Source organism: Octodon degus, unplaced genomic scaffold, assembly GCF_000260255.1.
Source record: "Octodon degus isolate 3935 unplaced genomic scaffold, OctDeg1.0 scaffold00081, whole genome shotgun sequence".
NCBI lineage: Eukaryota > Metazoa > Chordata > Mammalia > Rodentia > Octodontidae > Octodon > Octodon degus.
The window spans coordinates 8321035-8329987 of NW_004524657.1; the positions used below are offsets into that span (position 1 = coordinate 8321035).

The following is an 8953-nucleotide window of genomic DNA, read 5'->3' on the forward strand; positions in this document are numbered from 1 at the left end:
ATAAGTTCTATATTGTTTACAATGACAGGTGAGGGAAATAACTCAGTAGGATAAGTGCTTGCCTGGCAAGTGCAAGGGCCTGAGTTCAATCCCCAGTCCCACCAAAAAATAAATAAATAAAATGTTTGCAATGATACTTTTAAAACTTGAGCATATGATGTTTTGTGTTATTCTTCCACAATTATTTAAACACTTATGTAATATCTCATTTAATGGATGATATCTTCTTTATTTTATATTAATATATGTTTGCAATACACCATAGCTACAGTCAGCTAGGGGGATTGATTGGCATAAGGAGGTAACATAGTTCTATCATTTCTGACACCCTTATCCACCCATCCCTGCCCTGCCTCCTTCCCCCTCCCGCAGATCACATCCCTTTTCTTGAACCAGCTTCACATGTTTCATTACCAGGAAGAACACTGAAGTCTTTGGGTCCCTATCCCTGAATCTTTCCACATGCTCATATTTCCTTAGGAAAAATTAGCAAAGAAAAATGGTTGGCTCAACACTTATGCAAAGTCTAAATTCCTTCATACATACTGACATATTATAATCCAGATAGTATATCAACTTAATGATCGACCCTAAACTTCCTAACATGACCCATACAAGAGAAAACTCACTTTAAGTTTACATGTGATAGAGTTAACTATTGAAAATTTTGGATGACACTTTTAAAAAACTATTTCAATTGAAGTACTACCAAACAGTGATTAATAGCTACCTAAGAGAGATGATTTGAAACTTAATCTTTAGCATATTCTTTCAAGGAGAGGACAAGAGGAAAAGGAGCCTGTTGTGTATTTTAAGCAACATATGTCTCTTCTAGACTCAAATTGCAAGTTTTCCCTGGATCTGAAGCCTGCTGGACTTCCCTGAAGATTTTGGACTGTTTGCTAACTGCTATGACTTAGATACAAATGTTCCCCAAAGGTCTCATCTATTCAGAGGTGGGGCTGTTGAAAGGATTGGAGGGCCCTATCCTGGTAACTAACCTCCTGACTGAGGCGCTGATAGCTGAATGCAATGTTAGAAGGCAGGACCTAGTCAGAAGAGGCAGCCACTGGGGATGCAACCTGGAAGGGTGAATTCTGATGCCTGATTCCTCCCTGTTCACTACTTCCTGGCTATCATGCCCTTCCACTATGCCATTTGTACCTTGGAGCAAGTCTACCATGGACCAAAATACACTTCCTTTTAAGACAAAATAAATTTTTCTTTCTTTAGGTGGTAGGCATCAGGTATTTTGTCCCAGGTGAAAATAGCTAATACAGATATTGGTTCCATGGCTGAGGGTGTTTCTGTGGTTGAACCTGACTACATAGTTAAGAAGACTACAATCTGCTCCATGTTCTGAGTACAGAGCTATAGGATTAAATGTTTGCCCTGTTGTTTTTCAGTCTTTCAGTCCAACACCCTTCTATTTCACTATTTTTCCTTTTTGGAGTTGAAATGTTTATGCCATACTATTAGAGATTGCAAGTATTTCAATTACTTTTTTATTTTATAGGGGTTCAAAGCTAAGAGTTTGTTTTCACTCTCAGACTTTGGACTTGGACCTTTTGGTAATGTTTGAACTGCTAAGACTTTGGCGACTCTTAGAGATGTGATAAATGTATCTTACATGATGGAATGGACATGAGTTCTTGGGGGGCCAGGGACAGGATGTTATGGTTTAGATATAAATGCTACCCCACAATCTCATGTATGCAAAGGTAGGACTTGTGAAAGGTAAATGGATCATGGGGCATTATGTTAATTAGTGGACTAAGCTACTGATGAGTTCATAACTCAGTGTACTGTTAGGAAGTGAGTCCTGCTCAGAAGAAGCAGTCACTAAGGGTGTGACCTATAAGGATGGGTTTTGTTCCCAAGTCCTCCTCTTTCTTCTACCTGCCTGCTGTAAGATGAGTAATTTTCCTTTACCAGGCCTTCCTTCCATGCCATCTGAACCTTGGAGCCACTTGACCATTGATCCTGAACCACAATAAACCAATCCCCCTTTGAACAGTGGGTATCAGGTGTCTTGGTCTAGAGACAGGGAGGTAATTAATATATCAGTTCATCACAGTTGCTGAACTGATACCTTAAAATCTCTCTCTCTCGCTCGCTCACTCACTCGCTCTCTCTGTCTGTCTCTCTCTGTCTCTCTGTCTCTCTCTCTTTCTGTCTCTGTCTCTCTGTCTCTCTCTCTGTCTCTCTCTGTCTCTGTCTCTCTCTCTCTCTCTCTCCCTCAACATTTAATAAAAACAAACAAGACATAATTAAATTTAAATAGAATTATTTTCTAGACAGGTCAAATTTTTGAGATGATCCTTTTAACTATAATGTATACACAAGAAACATTTCTAAATTTATAAATAAACCCAATACTTATAGAGAGCTGTTTATGCAACAATTCCTCTAAATGAGGATTCCAAAATGCAAATCTGCTACATGTGACTCAAAAAGAAAATATATATTATATTTTAATACTCAAAATGTCCTAAACATTACTGAGCATGAGTATTATTAAAACTTTCTCTTCTGTTTATGAGACATTCTTCACGTGGTTTTGTGTGACCATCACAAGAATATAAAGTCTTTCTCTTTAGAGTCCAAAGACAAAAGTGCAATTGGAAATCAGAACTGATGTGCTCATCTGCTAGCCACAGCTCTAACATTGCCATAAACCTTGGATAGAGGATTTCCCAAGATGAGGTTACAAATGGCAGCCTTTGCATCTTGATGTTCTGGGAAGAGCCAAGGATGGGAATTTTCACATCAGCCAAAACTATTGGCCTCCGTGTCACATTCTCTATGGTAAATTTGGTTGTTCCCCTTTGCCAGCAGTTCTTCCTACTGCCCTTGACAAGTGGTCTCCCTTTAGAGGCTTAGCATCTGCAATTTCAAAAGACTCTAGAAAAATGCCATCTAACCTGATGAGGGCAAGTGCACCTTCCACCTGAAATCCAACAATAAAGGCCTTTACACAATCAGCTGTACTTGTCAGAGGACTAGCATCCTGGGTTTCCTGACCAGTCCTGATTTCTATATTTCTTGATTTCAAGTTAAAGCATATCTGGAGTCCCAAATGTCCTACAATAGGAGTAAATATCTTCATCCAGTTCTCTTTCAGTGGCGTATGTCTGTTAGCTGGAACTAGAACTTACCGTGTTTATTCTTTCCCACTCAGCAGTCCACTCCCGAGGAGGGGCGTGAAGACTGGCTGGGCCTCCTCCGTATCCATGGGGTCTGCATCCCCACAATCCCCCACTTAGAGCAATTGCCCAGATTTTCATTTCTTTGCCACCAGCCAGGCACCCTTTCGGGTGACTTCAGTGAACCCTTCCTCAGCTCCCACATTGTGCATCTACCTGTCGGCCATCTCCAGTCAGGAAAGCGCTTCTAACTAGAATAAGTGCAGTACAAAATTAGTCTTAAATTGTAATGTGCTTAAAAATCACTGAGGAATCTTGTTAAAATATAGCTTATTCTTTTCACACATTTGGGCCTGTGATTTTTTGTAAGGACAAATTTCAAGACGAGATGACCACGCTGCCTGTGGACAACACTTTGGATGGCAAGGTTGTACATCTCACCCTCTGGCTAACAAATCTCTGCAGAGTCTCTAAAATCACTGTTTATAGAAACCCTTTTTTCAAATCAAGGTCCCAGATTCTCAAGTGAGGAACCTAAACTTTTATTCCCAATACTGTCAAATTTATTTTTTTGCAAAAGTAGCTATTTAGGTAATATGCCAGAAAGATGAATCTAAGTTGCTTAATAAGCTTTCTAGTAACACTAATAATAATAAAATATTATTAGTGAGCAAGTGACATATCACTTTCACCATTTTAAATTAATCCTATTTAGGGATTTCTACATAGTATATCACAGAAAGTTGAGAACGAATGTTCTCTCTGTGTGTGTAGACACATGCATGCACACACTGATGTAGCAAGGAGTTGGGGTTTATTCACCCCCTCCACATTCCTTTACAGCTGGCTTAACTTAAGAAATTATGAATAAAATCTTGCCAGAATTCCACCCCCACAACCTGGTTCTGCCAACTGCCTCTGAGGAAAAATAGTCTCCTGACAGCCTTTCCATACCTATTGTGCCAACCACAGGCCAAATGTTTGGGTTTCAGTGGTAAACAGGAGCAGACAGGCCTTAAAAAGCTAACGTGAGCAGATAGTAACAATAATCTTAGGTAAATACTTTTTTAAAACACAATCTCAACATTCAGAATATGCACATGGTTAAGGAATTAATAATTTAAATTTTTCAGTGATATTTCCTGAATACTGTGTTCAGACTACAAATAATCACATTGGCAAATAAAAAATCACTTTTCATCAAATACTTTTTCAACTGCCTATAAGGAAAAACATATCAAGAATGGTTAACAGAGCAATGGCTTGGAGAAGAGGTCAAATGCCTCTTCATCTGTGTGGATAAGCAAAGCCTACTGAGGAAAGCATTAGGAAAAAAATATCTGTGAAGAAAGTTCACATTAATTTAACAGCTTCCCCTAGTTGCTTTTATTTAATGAAATTACCGTCATAGTTCCAGACTGTCCGATAAGCTCCTCTGTTATCAACCATTTATTACCCAGAGGTTGGCTGGAGGTGGAAGGAAGACGGCCTCAACAAACTCTCCAGATCCTGACCAAACAGTGTGGTCCCACCATTTCACTTCAGGGGCAAGACTGACCAGGCAGAAGTTCAAGACAGGGCCAGAAAGGTCCGGCTAGCTGCTCAATGACACACACTAGCAAGCAGTAGAATACTATTAGCTAGTATTAGTCAACAATGAAACACCAAAAAGTTATCTTTGATAAGCAGAAAATAAGTATAGGCAAGGAAATAAAACAATTGAAATTCATGTTGCTAGGACTATAAAATGACAGAGCTGCTAGAACAGCAAGGCAGCTGCTCTAAAAGCTATGCATTAGCATTACCATATAAGGACTTCCCAGTCCTTATATGGTAATATAAGGACGCAGTGGGAGGAGCCAGCACCCCCTGCCCCCATGAGCCCCTCCTCCCAACCCACTTCACCAGCCACTGTGCAGGAAGGTGAAGGGTGGAATTGGGCTTCTGTTTTCCCATCTTGCCAGCATCCCCAGTGCTGCCCCAGTGAGGTGGGAGCTGTGGGCTGGGCACAATGGTTGGACACTGTGTAGGGGTCAGGTGCTGAGGTGGCCGCAGCACTTGGGTGTGCTGTCAGATCTCACTATGCAGTTCAGGCTGTCCTGGAACTTGCAAAGACCCTCCTGCCTCAGCCTCCCAAGTGCTGGATTTCAAGAGTGTGCCACTGTGCCAAGCCTCAAAGGACATTTTATAGAACAAAATTGGGAGATGAATAATGAAAGAGGCTTTGAAAATGTAGAACTAGAAATCATAGGAAAAAAGAAGGAAATCCAGAGTGTCATCCACTTTGTTAGCAGGGAAACAAATACAGCACAGATGAGGGTGAGTTTGAGAGCATAGGAAAAAAGATGTTTTGCCTATTACCGATCCAATGAAACATACTTTGGGGGTCCTACTTCTGGCATTAAGTGCTTCAGGCTTCCATGTCAACCCTTTCAGTGTACGACTTTCTTGTGGAGAAAATTGAGTCTGTTTGGGGCATCAGCACACCAAAATAACAATATGCCATTGATGATCATTACCAGATGAAGGAGAAAAACAGGATAACTGAGAAGGCAGAAAGACAATCTAGCAGAGTAAGCCGCAAGTGACTCCATTGTTCAGATGAATCAGCCAGAAACCGTAGCATCCAGTTTATTCATGAATCTTAATTTTGAAGTGGAGGAAGACTTAATTGCAGAAGACAAACAAAACTTCAGGCTCTTTTCCCACCACAGAATAAAATTTTGAACTTGGAATGCTCAATTTTCATACCTGAAACTTCCTGTTCTCTATTCAATGGAATTTAAAATAATTATTTATATTTTTAAATTATTAACCTATAGGGAAAGGGAAAAAGAAAGGTTTCATTCTTAGGCTTTATGAAGCAAAAGTCAGACCTAAAGCTTTGATACTTCTTCCTGCTTTTGCTATGTGTCAAATTAGTACTTTAGCTTTTCTGTTGTGGAGGGATCAAGCCCAAGGACATTAGTAAGCACTTTACTCCTGATTTGCTCCCTCAACCCAATGTTTTGGTCATAAAACAATCCTTAAAAAATCAAGACCAGGGGCCAGGAAGATAGTTCAGTGGAATAAGTGCTTACCTGGCAAGCACAAGGTCCTGAGTTCAGTCACTGGTATCACTAAATAATAATAATAATAATAGCCTTAATAAATAAGAAGAATTAAATTAGAAAGGTCATCTGTTATTTATGTACTTGTGAAAGAGGAGAAAAAGGTAAATTGTTGATCATTGGAGCCAGTAATCCTGCAATTTCAGATTAAAATAAAACTTGCCCCATCTCAATTGCTTTTTACTCACTGCTGGGACAAAATACCTGACACCCAAAATTAAGGAAGAAAAGGTTACTTTAGGTCACATTGTGTGGAGGTTTCAGTCCTTACTCGGATGGCTCCCAGGCAGTGGGACACATGGCAGAGAGCCGCAGTTCATGACAGCAGAAAACAGCAAAGAGAAGGGCAGCAGCTGCAACTTCTAGCCAGCTTCTCTCCCCTGCTTATTCTGTAAACAAGCTTCCCTGGGGCTGGGAGTGTAGAACTCACACAATGTCCATGCCATCCTCTTGCACGGGATGAGGATGTTTACAAACTAAGAACCCTGGTCTCTGCTGAGTCACTTAATTCAACTTCTATACTTCTCAAGTTGACACAATGTGTCAAGCAATACACCCCCCCCCTTAGTTTTTTCTCTCGTTATGGCTTATATTGTAAACTTTACATCTAATATAGTTACTTATTTCACACTAAGGATGATTCAGTGATTGTACAATAAAATAAACATAATGGACACACTTTTTTATTTCACTAAGAATATAACTATTTTATAAAAAAGTTTTTATTATAACAATATTACAGTTTCCACTTTTTAATTCAAGGCACTTATTCTTGTACTATTTTTCAGTAGCTACTAAAGTTAATAAGATTTGATCATAAAGTTAACTCTAGTTATAGAATAAATTAATACATAACAGCTGATTATCCACATAGCATCATGCTTATATCACTCATTCAGCCCTTTTGCCTCTGAGGGTGGGCTGTGGGGAGCTGGGAGACGGATATAGAATTTAAACCATCAAAGTTGTTAAATATTGTACTAAGAATCATAATAATAATATAATAAGAGGTCCATGGAGGTAGCTCAGTGGACTAAACACCTGCTTAGGCAAGTGCAGGGACCTGGGTTTCATCCCTGGTCCCACATGCCGCACTGGCCCTGCACCCAGGCATGCTGAGCTGGCCAACAAGTCCAGGTGTGGTGCTGCACACCTGTAAGTCTAGTTCTAGGAAGGATGAAAAAGAGGAGGATCGCTACAAGTCCAAGCTGTGTAGTGAGATCCTGCACAATATACATCAATCAATCAACAAAATAGTAAAATAATAAATCTAATTGCTTATCACTCACCTTTTTTTTTCAGTATGGGAGATTGAACTCAGGACCCTGTGCTTGCCAGGCAAGTGCTTATTCTACTGAGCCATCTCCCCAGGCCCTCACTCACTATTTTGAAATAGCAATAGTGAGAAGGTTTCCTAAACCTGGTTGGCTATTTCTCTATTTACTGAATTATTGGCAAACTTCACAAATTTATATACTATGAAGTTAATTTTGAAAATATTCCTAAATATATGCACAGAACCTTGAGATATTTACAAATCAATACAGATAAAAGAATGTGTGAAACATTGATATTCGGAGAAAATCTGATCTTAAAAGTCTTTTCACAGGACTGGGGAGGGAGCTCAGTGGTGGAGCACTTGCCTGGCATGAGCATGGCCCAGGGTTCAGCTCTAGTACTGAAAAGTCCCATACTAAAACAATATTACAAACACTTTTAGAAATTAATCCTCATGTTTACAGCCTTATAAAAAACACTTAAACTTTCAGTCATAAATAAACTTATGTAAAATAGAACTTGAAAGAAACTCCAAATATATGCAGTGGGCCTATTATAGAAGCCCATTTTTAACAAATATGAATTAAATATTTAACTGAAGCTGAAGTTTTTGAAAGTAAGTTTGTTAACTGAAGTATGAAGAATTTAGGAAAGACAAAGTTTTCTTAGTTGTCTTTAGTGATGTGGATTCATGGCATGGTAATTCATACTATGTGAGAGTCACCTTTTTATTCATGGGTGGAAGCTATATAACTTATGCTTAGTGATTAATCTTGAGATAATGATATTAACGTCACCACAAGTTTAGAAGTTCTAAAACATGCTAGCCAAACTTTTTCCAATTTGTTTTCTTCACTTTGATATAGCTCCTTTAACTCAACTATTTAGTTTTTACCAAATGTTATTAGTTATTAACCAGAGGCACCATTAAGAATACCTAGAAATCTTTCAGATTGTAGGAGAAGATGGTGACTTATGAAGGTTTTATCTTTTTAAATTTTATTTTAAAACAAAGATGCGGCAGGAGGCATTACAATTCCTAACTTGAAATTATCTACAAAGCTACTGTGATAAAACTAGCATGGTACTGGCAATAAAATAGACCTGAGGATCAATGGAATAGATTAGAAAATGCACAGGCCTCTATGAACACACTCAGTCACCTAATCTTCAACAAAGGGGCCAAACATACTTACTTGAAGAAAGATAGCCTCTTTAAAAAATGGTGCTGGAAAAACTGGCTCTCTATGGGCCAAAAACTAAAACTTGACCCAGGTCTATCACCATTCCTTAAGCTAAAGTCAAAGTGGATTAAAGATCTAAACATTTGTGTTAGTTGATACATTGTGTCAACTTGGCTGAATCAGCTCCAGCAGCGTGGGGGCCTCGCCCTTCAGGTGGGCAGGGCCCAGGAATTGA

General features: G+C 39.1%; 2 pseudogenes; one reads left to right on the plus strand and one right to left on the minus strand.

Moving 5' to 3' along the window:
- Positions 1 to 2628: 2628 nt before the first annotated feature.
- LOC101573747 lies at positions 2629 to 3358 on the minus strand (annotated as a pseudogene).
- Positions 3359 to 5351: 1993 nt separating this feature from the next.
- On the plus strand, positions 5352 to 5873 carry LOC101574141 (annotated as a pseudogene).
- The last annotated feature ends 3080 nt before the right edge of the window (positions 5874 to 8953 follow it).